Source organism: Elephantulus edwardii, unplaced genomic scaffold (genome assembly GCF_000299155.1).
Source record: "Elephantulus edwardii isolate Elephantulus edwardi_28Jun2011 unplaced genomic scaffold, EleEdw1.0 scaffold00018, whole genome shotgun sequence".
Classification (NCBI taxonomy): domain Eukaryota; kingdom Metazoa; phylum Chordata; class Mammalia; order Macroscelidea; family Macroscelididae; genus Elephantulus; species Elephantulus edwardii.
The window spans coordinates 25,313,467-25,325,795 of record NW_006399768.1 but is presented as its reverse complement, the minus strand read 5'-3'; positions in this window follow the sequence as shown (position 1 = coordinate 25,325,795).

The following is a 12,329-nucleotide window of genomic DNA, read 5'->3' as shown; positions in this document are numbered from 1 at the left end:
GACATGGATTCTTCATGAGTCATCACACACTGCAGACACAGAGAGGTGCTCAAAATTGTTCACAGAACACCCCTTGTCAGTCATTTCATTATACAACACAGTACTTCAAAGAACGGTAAATTGCAACAAGAAGTATGACTTTGTAATGTATTTAGAACTAATAATCAACTGTTTAAAAATTATTCTGTAATATTCAGACTCAGTGGGATTATGTATTGTCCTTTAAGTAGTTTTATTTGTATTACAAAGTAAATTAGGTCTGGAAATTTCACTCTGAAATTTTTACTTTATCAGCATATTATGGTCCTAGAAATTAGTATCAATAATCTTGCAAATATATCTCTGAAAGTGCACCTTTTATGGAACTGTTCTTTTTGTAATTGTTTGAGATGCAAAGTCCTTCTTTTCCACTACTTCCAGAGCTTTTACCTGTGGCCAGAGCGTTTGACATTTAACTTCTGATGTTGTTATATAGTGTCAAGTTGCCTCCAACTCATAGTGACCCTATGTACAATAGCACTGAAGCCTGTCCTATCCTGAGCCAGTCTCACTGATTATGAGACACCTACTCACATTACCCCAGTCACTGTATCAATCCTTCTCATCCAGGATCTTCCTTTCCTGCAATGTCCTTCCTCCATTCCAAGCACGTCCTCCAGTCCCTCCTGGACACGTGCACAAAGTGTATGAGCAAAGCTTCAAAATCACAGCCTCCAAAAGGAGACTTGGTTTCATCCTCTCCAAGACAGACCTTTTTGTTTCCTTGGCAGTCCATAGAAGGTTCAAGATTCTCCTCCAGCACCACAACTCAAAAGCATCAATTCTTCTTCTGTCATCCTTAGTCATTATCCAGCTCTCTGATGCATAACAAGTAATTATAAAGATGTTCACATCCAAAATTAAATGAAAACACAACACTGATATTTCCTGTTCTCTAATCTATGACTCCTGCTCCATAATGTCCGTCCCTGGTGTTACAATGCTTAAGTTATCAGTTGTTGACCAAAAGGTCAGCTGTTCATACCCATTCAGTGGTTCCACTGGAGAGCAATGTGGTAGTTTGCTTTTGTAGAGTTATCTGTCTTTGAAACCCTATAGAGTAGTTCTGTTTTGTCCTGTCCAGTTACTACCAATCCAAATCAATTTGATGGCAAACAACTGTTTGAGTTGTTTTCAGTTTGAAGTCAGCCCAACTAAGATCTGCTAGTGCTGTAAGCACCAGCTCTGGAGACCATCCCTGTTCTATGGAGGAAGTTAATATAATCATCATGAACTGGTATTGTCCTCTTCCACCTAACAGCCTATTTGTTTTGAAACCTGCTGAATATGCTAATAGCAGCAAAGGGATCTAAATTTTTTTCCCTGATAGCTGTTTCTAATTCAGAACCCACCAGTGCATGAAATTGCTTATTTTCTTTAAATGCATTTTCTTATGCACAAAAATCACTGGAATCTATCTTCTCTACCTTCTACCTACAACAAATTACATAACAAAACCTATGTAGAATCTGCTGAAATATTTATTCTTTTAAACTGTGTAATTATATAATGTTTCCTAAGCCTTAGCTTCTTTTGACTAATGATCACTTGATTATTCTTCACAGATAAATAACTTTGGTCATACCATTTATTAGGATCTCAATATTCATTGTTCTAAAATATTACCCTTAATTGGTTATTGCTGTTATTTCTAATGAATTTCAACCCAAATGATGCTTTGGCTATGTCACTAAATCTCCTTAATAATCATATTTTTTTAATCTTTTAAAAATACTATCATGCTGGGAATTTTCAAGATTTATTTAAAAATTAAGTTCTTAGGGGGAAAAGTTGTAATTACTATAATTCTACTATATTTATTTCAAAAACTTGTGATATTACAGAATTCAGAGGTTACTGTCTTTTAAGTCTCTTGTTAAAGCAATGCCCTCAGAGATAAGCTTTCTCTTATTCTCATTTGTTGTGCCTGAGCTAGTCACATTTGAAGTACCATCTGGGAACACTGAGAAGTCAGGGAAAGGGGCCACAATACCAGCCCTCTTGACTAATGTGGTGCTGTGATAGATCCCCAGATGCCACCTTGGATCCATGGTCATGCTAGCCCGCAGACTGGCGGTTTATGTCACTGACTTTTCCACTGACTTCACCTGCTTAAGTCATTTGTTCAGTTCAAATCTTGAGCCAAGTGCACATCCTGGATTCTTTGTTGAAATGGTTCAAAGAAGTAAGGAATACAGTAGGGACATGATTAAATATAGGTGCTGAGTTCTGAAGGATCTGTGCTGTCAAAATGAAGCCCGTTTTCACTTGACTCAAGACCAGAATTGGGTCCCTGCCCCTCATGGAAAGGCTCTCTGAAGGTATAGCAGGACTGCTAGCCTAGAAGTTGGCAGTTTGAACCCACTAGTCTACCTATGGGGGAAAATGGATGAAATCTTCCTGTTAAAAAATACCCAATGAAGTGTTACTGCCATAACTCAGAATTGATTTAACCACAGTGGACTTAGTTTCATGGTTTTGGTCTCCCACTGAGACTACTGACACAGCTCATTCTTCTCAGACAACAGACGCAATGAGGACACATTTCCGGTCTTGAACTGTGGTTCTAGGGTGGTAACAGTTGGTGTTCTGTAATACTAGCTCCATGCTCTGCTGGGTTCAAACTGCCAACTTCTAGGCAGGCTTCATTTTGAGCATAGCAAACAAACTCACCAGCTGCTCTGTGGGAGAAGCATTCACAATTTCCTCCCATGCAATTTCCTGCCTCCAAAAACCCACTAGAGGGTCAGCTATGGCTCGGTTCTGACTCTGCAGTACACAACACACACACACACACACACACACACACACACACCACCAGGCAAGAACTCTAATAATCTGTCAACAATATCTGGCTCAATGCTGTGTGCTTTATGTTTAAATTCTTGTACATAATCGTTAGGTTCCTTTTTATTAAATCTAAATTTAAGTGAAGCTACAAAGTAAGGAAATCAGATTGAAGAGGTATGTAAAAATTGGCACTGTGGAATATGTGGCAGTGTAGCAAAGGAACTGGCCTGGCAATCAGATAACAGGAGAGAGTCCATGCTTTGCAATTATTCCTGGGTCGTCATCCTATCCTGTATTTTTTGGTATTTTGTTTTGGGTTGTTTTTTTTTTTTTCAGAGAGGGTGCTTTTTTGGGTTGATTTGGGTTTTTTTGTAGAATGCTGTGGTTGTTTGAGACGGTGTCCAAGCTTCCTTCTTTCTCTGGGGGTCTATGATTTTCAAGTTACAGCACTGTTTTGCTGTAGCAATGGGGTGCCATGTCTGGCGTGATTGTGTGTTTTGTTCCCTTAATGAGAACTAGGGAAGGAGCGCTATTTGGCATAAGCTGAGCTGTGTCAGCACAATGATGATTTGGCTGGGCCTCTAAAGTAGACCCCTGAGAGGTATTGATTCTGACAGGAAAACAATTAAAGCGGGAAATGGGTGCCTTGTGAGATAAGACATCTGTGTGTTTGTGATGCCCTTGGTCAAATCTTCAGCATAACACATGGATTAATTGTTGTGGACAGAAATGTTCTGGTTTAAGTTCATTCTTCAAAGAAGCTGAAGATTTCTTTTTTTCCTGGAAAACTGGAAATACAGAAAATTTTAAACTTGTTTTTGTTTCTAACAATTCCCCATAGCAAAGATCTGCATGTTTTCTTATTTTTTAAAAGTTTTTTAGTCTGAATTATATGTTGGAAAAATTAACTAAAATCTAATTTTAATATTCTATCATTATTATGGGTTGAATACTGTGCCCCAAAGATAGGTCTTATAAATGCTAATCCCTATTGCAGGTGGTTATAATTCCATTTGGAAGTATATTTCCTATTATGCCAATGAGGCAAAATTAGTATAGGATATACTTTGAGTTAATTGCCTCCAAAGATAAAATGAAAGGAGACCAGATGAGTAGAGATGAGGGGGAAAGGCACTACACCACATGGAGACTGCCCAGTAATAAAAGACGCTGGATGAGAGCAGCAGGATCTTCCTTCACAGGCAACAGGGAGAAAGTCTTCTAGAGCCAGCCAGAGCTCTGATCTCACACTTCCAGCACACTAAACTGATGAAATACTTGTTTACTGATACCAGGCAATTGTGATATTTCTATTACAGTGGCAACACTACTAGTGCTGGGAAAATGAACCAGTTAGTGGTTTCACTCCCACTTTTCACCAACACATCTTGCCATTCTTTCTTTTCCCACTTTTCTTTCCCATATTTTCTCTTTTTGTATATAACTACATTGTATTTTCCTGCTTAAAATATGCATATTTGCTGTACAGAGGTAATTCGTGGTTGTTGTGATGCTAAACACTGTGACACTGAAGTGTCAAATGTGATAATGGTTACTCATGGTGGACAGTGTTTGGTGGGGCTCCTCAACTAAAACAAGTTTGGAAGCAGGAGTGGCATCCACTTCTGAAATAGCTTGCCTCCGGAAACACCATAAACATGGAGAAATGATGGAAGTTATACAAGTGTTAAGGGCTTTCATTCATAGTGTCGCTTTGAGTTGTCCATGACTCGACAGCACTTAACAACAACAACAACACCAGAGGCCCTGATGACCTAGTGGTAAGGAACTGCACTGCTACCCCAAAGGCACACGGTTCAAATCCACCAGCCGCTACATGGGACAAAGATAGACAAGTGACTCCTTTGCTATCAATACATTGCCACAAATGATGGCTATAAGCCATCCTGCACATTTTAGTTAATAAAAAAGGAACATCATTCATACGAAATGTACTGATGCATTTATTTGTTAATTATTCAGTAATACATTAGGGGGGAAAATATTTTTCTAAGCAGGGTCGTCAACTTAAAAGTGTGTGGCAACATGTTAAACTGTTTCTTTTATTTTTAATAATTTTAATGAGCATTTACAGAGATTTGGGATTTTCATTCATTCATTGCTGCACTTCTCTCCCCGCCCAGCCCTCCCCCTGCCCTAAACTGTTTCTTAAACCCCAGTGGAGGGTCAGCTTGGGGTTGGTTCTGACTCAATCACACCCAACAGCAACAGCAATCTGTGAATTTTCCTAAGACCCAGGGGTGAGGTGCTGAATCATACAGAACAGTGACGTATAACAAATTTAAAACCTTCCAGTAACTTTTTGAGCGAAAAAGAAAAGTACTTGTTTTTATAAAGAAGGATTTTAGTAGGCACATCCAAGATCATTAAAACTCCAGCAAGCAGTGTCTGGCACATCCCCTTCAATGGGACAGTCAGTGGTGCTGTCACTGATATAGTTCTACCTGTTCATCACACTGTAAGCAGGGCCTAGGCTCAAGAGTACAGATGTCAGAGCCCTCTGTCATCCACACTTAACACATTGATCTCTTTTATACAAGGTAACACAATAGGTTCTATTTCCTATGTGTAGCTGTGCTCACCACCTCTTCCCTCTTCCTCACAAGACAGATTAGAAATCATTATTGATTTGCTGGACAACGACTAAATGCAAGAAGAAAAGTCTTTGAATTATGATGCTGGAGAAGAGCCAAGAAAACAAATCGGTCTGTCTTGAAGGTTAGGATTTTGAAGCTCCAGCTCACATACTTTGGGCACGTGGCCATGAGAAATCAATCCTTGGAGAAGGACATCATGCTCAGAAGGGTGGAGGGATGAGAAGGGATGAGGGAGAGACCCGGATGAGATGGATTGATCGAGTGACTGGGACAATGGTGGTTGATGTGTTGGAATTAGTGAGACTGGCTTATGGCAGGGCAGAGTTCAGAGCTGCTGAATATAGGGTCGCTATGGGTCGCAGCTGACTCGACTGCACATAACAACAATAACAACATTAGAAATCATTATTGCTCCACTGCATCCTCGTTTTTCAGCAAGTAAGGTTGTGCCATTTGCCTAACTCAAGTTGTTAATGAATATTCCTCCAATCTTCATGCCACAGTCTTGTTTATAAAAGTCCAGCTTCTCTAGTGATTTGTTCAGCATACATATTGAATAGGTATGGAGAGAGAATAGTGCCCTAATGCACATTTTCCTGATTTTAAACTATGCAGTGTTGTATTTCTTTGGTTTTATTCAGGTAACATAGAGATACTTTATTCCACCACTTTTTATTATAGATTTGAGGAAATAAAATCAGCTTTTATTATTTATTTCTCTCATTGTATACATTTATCCATTCAAGTTTTATTGAGTGTCAATTATGGTGCTCTGGTGAAGGTACCAGGTTGCTAACTGAAAGATTGATGATTCAAATCCACTAGTGGCTCCCAGGGTGAAAGATGGGCCATCTCCATCATAAAGATTCATTGCCTTGGAAACCCGTTGGAGGTTGGCTTTGAGTCTAAAGAGCAACTCAACAGCCGTGTGCTTGATTTGAGTTTTACTGTCATTAAATAGTACACCGTGTCACTTATCACTTTGTCTCTACCCATAGGAAAATGGGCAGTGAAACTCAGTAATCACTGATCACTACTTTATTCAGGGTAGTATGCTACCTATTGAAGAAGGTACATGTATGAATGAAAGGATACCAGGAAGAAGCAAGTACAGGGGAAAGATGCGTTGTGAAGTGAAGAAGGATGCAGTGAGCTCGTATGCAGCAAAGACTTGAAGGAGATGAGGTGTAGGGGAAAAGACTTCTTGAGATAGCTAATACTGGGGGGATGATTCCCAAGGGTGTGTATGCATTCACTAGACAGAAATGGAAAAAAAGAAGAGAAAGAATATGATCAAGACATGAAAAGGAAAGAATGGTGCTTGCTGGTACTTAGGAAGGGAGTATGTATGAAGACACTGTAATAAATTAAGCACATTAATTGTAATATGTTAAGCACGTTAATCAATAGATGCCTTCGAGTTGTGGTGCTGGAGAACAGTCTTGAACATACCATGGACTGCCCAGGAAACAAATAGGTCTGTCTTGGAGAGGGTGAAACCAAGTGGGTGAATCCATGGAGGCTAGGATTTTGAAACTCTGTCTCACTTATCTTGGACATATGACCAGGAGAGATCAGTCCTTGGAGAAGGACATCATGCTCAGAAGGGTGGACGGACAGCACAGGAGAGGGAGACCCAAGATGAGATAGATTGATACAGTAACTGGGGCAATGGGGGTCGGTGTGTTGGAATTAGTAAGATTGGCTCAGGACAAGAAAAGGTTCATAGCTGCTGTACGTAGGGTTGCTGTATATCACAGGCAACTCAATGGCACATAACAACAATAGCATACTATGACAAGTTTGGAAGTAGGAGTGGCATCCACTTCCTTAACAACATGCCTTGGGAAACTCTATGAACTTTGGTAAATGTCAACAGTTGTAGAGGGGCTTCAGGCCTTTTGTTTATAGGGTTGCTATGAGTCATGCTTGACTTGAAGGCAATTAACAACAAAAACAACATTCAAATGTTACAAAACAAATGAATACTTGTATGAAAAACAATGTGATATGTAAACCTGGCATCCACTTCCTAAACAACATGCTTTTGGAAACTCTATGAGCTTTGATAAACGACGTTAGTTACAGAAAGGCTTCAGGCGTTTTGTTCATAGGTCACTATGAGTTGTGCTCGACGGCAATCAGCAACAACAACTCAAAATTTTTTTAAAAATAAGCAAAAATATTAATAGATACATTGGGCAAAAGAAAGGAAAGGTATATATACAGTAACATGGGGGTTGGATAGTTACATTAATCAATGGCAGCTCATACAATGTACATGATTCAATGCAATCAAAATTGACATTTTATAAAGTAATAATTAAATGAAATTGTCATTTTAAAACCAATATAACTGTTAACTCTTATTCAAATACATTTTTTAAAATGCAAAAACTTATAGAAAAATGAAATTGTAATTTTAAAACCAATATAATTGTTAACTCTTATTCAAATACATTTTTTAAAATTAAAAAACTTATAGAAAAAAAAACTTATAGAAGAACTGTCGAGTGAGTGAAGAGGCATAGAAAAATGTCTTGAGTGTAGTGACTAAAAAAAACCAAGATCATTTAATATCTACATTAGAGAATAAACGGGGGAAATTGAAAGGTAAATGGAGAAAATCAAAGGGAATTATATTCGTTTTAGTTATTTGGATCTAAGAAAGCAACAGATATGTTCAATAAGCAATTCACAGTAGGATGTTAAATGCTGCAGGCGGATTAAACAGGATGATGTCCAAGAAGCTGTAATAGGACTTGATAACTATGAAATCACTGTTGAATTTGAAAGGATAGCAGATGGTAAACATGACAACTAGATTTGAAATGAATTAGAATGAGTAGTGAGGCATTGAAAAAGACATTTTAAAAGACTTGGGAAAAGTGAAGTAGATAGCTGAGAACAGTAGCATTCTTCAAATTTGTTTTAACATTATTAACAGGTTTTATTGGTGGCCTAGTGGTAAGAAACTGCTCTGGAATACCAAAGACACGTGGTTCAAATCAACCAGCTTCTCTGCGGGAGAAAAATAATCTCCTCCCATCAGTTAACCACCTCTGAAAACCCCTGAAGGGGGGCCAGCTAGAGGTCAATTCCAACTCAACAATACTCAGCACACACACACACATACACAATGCTTTGAGTTCTTTAGTATTTTTTTCAATATGCAAACAAAGAAAGTGGCATTGAAAATCTTTTCCAGGAGGGGGAAATGGCTAGAACAAAGTCCCAATGGAAGTGGAAGTGACTAAGATTACAAACTGGAGAGTATAACCTTGGAATGAAAGAAAAACATTTCTTCCTCTAAGATAAAATGAGACGAAAGATAAAAAGAGAAGGCATTCGATGAAAAGCAGAAATGAAGAAGAGAAAAAGTTAAAGAATTTCACTAGCCTTAGTCCTCTCATTAGGCATAACAGCATGAGGCATGTAAGAAATGGAATTCACACAATTCAGGAGGGAGACGGTCAGTTGATATTGTTACAAATATTTTTAATTTCTTTCATGCGATCTCAAACAAGCGTGGGAGAATTTTTCAGGTGAGAAAATTAAGACTCCAGAGGTCAAGTGACTTTCTCAGAATTTAGCATTGAGGTGGATTTTCCTGATTGAGTGGAGCAAGGAAGCTGCTCAGGCATTCTCAGGCTCAAGGATGAAGGTCAGCTTTAATGTGTGGACAGATTCAGCGTACAGAAGTGGGGAACGGAATTCCAGAACACTGTGTGGACTCTTTTTACAAGGCAGGAAAAGGAAGCAAAACATATTCCAGGAATGAAAGACGTTTTAGTTAACAGCACCTTACAAGAATATGAGTAATGCAAGGAAAACTCAGATTATGTTGGACAACAAGGAATAAGGGAGAAATGTATGGGAAACTAGATATAGTATGAAGAAGAATGTGCATCGGGATCATTGGAAGACTCTTCAACAACCAACATTATGCAGATGACACAATCTTGCTGGAAAATAATGATCAAGACTTGAAACTTAAAATCCTTCAGAATGGATTAAACCTCAGCATCAAAAAAACCAGCAAAAATAAAACCAAAACTCATAACTAGACCAATAGGTAACGTGATAAACAGAGAAAAGAATGAGGTTATCAATGACTTCATTTTATTTGGATCCAAAATTAACACTCATGCTAGCAGAAGTAAAAAAAAAAAAATCAAATGGTAACATATTTATTGAATTAGGAATTTAAATATGCAATCAATGATCTCTTTAAAGTGCTACAAAGCAAGGATGTAAGTTGAAAGACCAAGATACACCTGAGCCAAGCCAGGGTGTTAACAGTTGTTTCATATGAATGTGAAAGACTGACAATGAATAAAGAAGATTGAAGAAGAATTGGTACTTTTGAGTTGTGTTGACAAAGAATATTAAATATACATACCATGGCCTTCCAAAAGGAAAAAAAACCCAAATGTGTCTTGGAGGAAGGGCAGCAAGCGTGCTCCTTAGAAGCGAAGATTGTGAGACTTTATCTCGCATACTTTGGGCATGTTATCATGAAGTGTCAGTCCTTGGTAAAAGACACGATGCTTGGAAAGGTGAAGGGCCACAGAGGAAAAGGAAAGCCTTCAGTAAGATGTATTGATGTGGTTACTGCCACAATGGGTGTAAGCACAAAGCAGATTATGAGATAGTTCAGGACTGCTCAAGCTTCCTGTCGTATACATATGGTCACTATGAGTGGAAGTTGATTTTTCATCTAACAACAAGTCATAAAAATTGTGATTATCAGTGTAAAAATTAAATCTTTAACAATTCAACATGTACATGTGTATTTACTCTGTGATTCAGACATGATCATTTACCTAAAATCTCACAAAGAAACAAAAACCCCAGCTGTTTCCACCTGAAAACAACTTCAAGACAACATCTTGGAAAAAGAAAATCTTGGGATGTCTGTATACATAGGGTTTCAGACATATATTTACATTATTTGTTATTGTTCTGTACCTTCAAACTGCTTGGGACTCATAGTGGCCCTATGCACAGTAGCTCTGAACCCTGTGCTATGCTGAGCAATCTCACTCTCTCTGCACTGCCAATAACATGTCTAAACCCTTCCAAAGATGTGGAATAGGAGCAATTACAAATAATTGAAAAATATTTTTCCATAACAATAGGGTGATACTACTCTTGAGACTTTTAAATAATTTCTATGTTATGCTTCATTTTGTGAGACTACCAAGTGCTGGTTTTACTTATGCTACAGTAGCTCATTTTGCTGAAATATTAGAAATGCCATATTTTAAATCACTAACCAAAACATAATATTTATAACATACCACAAAGTCTCCAGTGTGGAGATTTACATACTGAATGGTGTAAATTTATAGTTCAAGCCATTAAATAATAAATACCATAGTCTGAGAAAGCCCATTTGTTGTGATTTCCCCTCCCGAGGCCACATTGTGGTCCTTAAATCAGAAGTTGTTTTTTATGCCATTAAACAAACAAACCTTTACAACAGTTTCAGCACTGTATAAAAGAAGGAACTGTCTTTCTTCCAATATGGTCGTTTTACTTTCTCAAAGACGTCTTCAAGACACAGAGGACCTTCTCTTCTATCCAGCTCTTGTAGGACTGTACCAACAGAAGAAAACTTTCGTTTGAACTATGAATGTATACATAAATGTGTCCATCAGCATTCTCATTCAACAGCCAAGCTTTGTTTCATAGACCAATAGAGGCTTTTAGTTCCATCCTTGATCGTATTTGGCCATTTCCACTTCAGATTTTGCTGATGCACTCATCTAAATGCACCTGCAAAGCTAGCAGTTACCTCTCAAACCATTCTAGTTTCGGACAGCTCTGGCAGCTAGAAGATTCTTCCTTTCACAGAGTTAGACTCTGTTGTTTCCAACTATTTTATATCAATTATATACATTTTATAAAATATATCAAAATAAAAAAATAGAAAAATATTTAAAAATATATATTTGATATATTTTATATCACTTTTATATGTGAAAGAGGAAATTGTAAGAGTTAAAGAGTTTCTGGCTGTTAGAAATGGTTAATGCACTAGAGAGTTAACAAAAGATTGGAGGTTTGAGTCTAGCTGTAAGTGCTTGGTGGGGGGGGAAGTCCTAGCAATTTATTTCTGGGGGAGAAAAAAATCTAAGGCAAAAGAAATTAATGAATGGATGAGTGAAGTAAAGGGAAAGGCCAGGTACAGTGGGGATTTGATTGCTGCTGTAATTATGTCCCGTCAAGTTGAACTAACTCATGCCTGATTTTCAGAGACAATCACATGGGAGGAGATTGCCCATCTTTCTCCCGTGGAGGAACTGGTGGATTCGAACCACACAACTTTAGGATAGCCGAGCAGCTTCTTACCCCTAGGCCCAGAACTCCCTGAAGATTTTATTAGACATTGTGATTTAAGAACTTAATCACTTGTAATTGATATTATATGGGCATAACATATTTTAAATGATTGAATGAAAACCCAAAAAAACTTTTGTTTTACAAAAACATTACACAACATAGGTGATTCTGGAGGACCTTATGCTTAGTGAAATAGCTCAGTCCTCAAAGGGCAAATTCTGTGTAGCCTCTTTATAAAGCAGGTCTGATGTGGGAAGTAGGGAGGAGAATAGGATGAGTGAATAGAAAATGAACGTTGTATTGGAACAGATAAAGGAAAGAATTGTTTAAAAAGAATATGTTGTTGTTGTTGTTATGTGCCATCGAGTCGTTTCTGACTCATAGCGACCCTATGCACAAGAGCTCTAAACCCTGCTCTATCCTGCGCCAACCGCACCACCTCTGACACACCCATCCCGATTACCCCAGTCACCGAATCAATCCATCTCATAGAGGGTCTTCCCCTCCTGCGCTGTCCCTCCCCCCTCCCAAGCA